This window comes from Pyxicephalus adspersus, chromosome 9 (genome assembly GCF_032062135.1).
Source record: "Pyxicephalus adspersus chromosome 9, UCB_Pads_2.0, whole genome shotgun sequence".
Classification (NCBI taxonomy): Eukaryota; Metazoa; Chordata; class Amphibia; order Anura; family Pyxicephalidae; genus Pyxicephalus; species Pyxicephalus adspersus.
The window spans coordinates 66,543,036-66,543,943 of NC_092866.1; the positions used below are offsets into that span (position 1 = coordinate 66,543,036).

The following is a 908-nucleotide window of genomic DNA, read 5'->3' on the forward strand; positions in this document are numbered from 1 at the left end:
TTTCATGTGCTCAGGAGGTCAGAGGGTGCAGAAGGGGCATTTCTCATGGGCTCAGGAGGTCAGAGGGTGCAGAGGGGCATTTCTCATGAGCTCAGGAGGTCAGAGGGTGCAGAGGGGCATTTGTCATGGGCTCAGGAGGTCAGAGGGTGCAGAGGGGCATTTCTAATGGGCTCAGGAGGTCATCTGAATTAGGATGTGTAAGGGTGGAGGGGGCACCAATAACACCCCCCCCCTTCTCGGTAGACATTGCTCTCTTATGTGCATTTTGGAAATGTCCTCCTATTGGTGTGGGGGGGGGGGGGTTATTTCCAGGCCCCTCCTCCAGGGACCACTGAGATTTTATTATTGGTTATTAAGGCCGAGCTGCCGTCACTGCTGGAGATCAGCGCAGGAAATGAGATTAAATATTCATGGCGTCATTATCCGTCCAAGCAGCAGATTAAATGTGGAGAATGAATAGAATTGTTTAACTTGCATTTGTCTGCTTATTAATGGCAGCTTGGCGGGATCATTCACCCTGCAGCCAACACTGAGCGCATGCTAGAGACAATAGAGGGAAGTGTAAGAATGACGAGATATTCACCAATATGGCGGCAGATGAATGGCCATGACTAGAGGGGTGACCCGTGGCCATTGTAGGCTGCACCCCACTTTCTGAAATATAAATGTGCCCATGAGGCCTTGTTGTGGGCAGACAAAGGTGCATCATGTCTGATCTCTTCATGTTCTTCACTGCCACCAAAATCCCATTCCCAGTCCCATGGCGCATGTGTGGCAAAGTTCCACTTTTTGACTATTATATAATGAGATATTTACCTGCATATACCTGGAGGTGTGGCATGGGGTGTGTCATTTACCTGCATTTACCTGGAGGTGTGGCATGGGGTGTGTCATTTACCTGCATATAC

The 908-nt window shown here is 49.4% G+C and overlaps 1 protein-coding gene across 1 annotated transcript in view; it reads right to left on the reverse strand.

Annotated features, from left to right (window-relative positions):
- The window catches only part of LOC140338246 (ATP-binding cassette sub-family C member 8-like), a gene marked incomplete in the record, with an annotated part of 27,263 nt that overhangs the window by 15,681 nt on the left and 10,674 nt on the right, over positions 1-908 (reverse strand).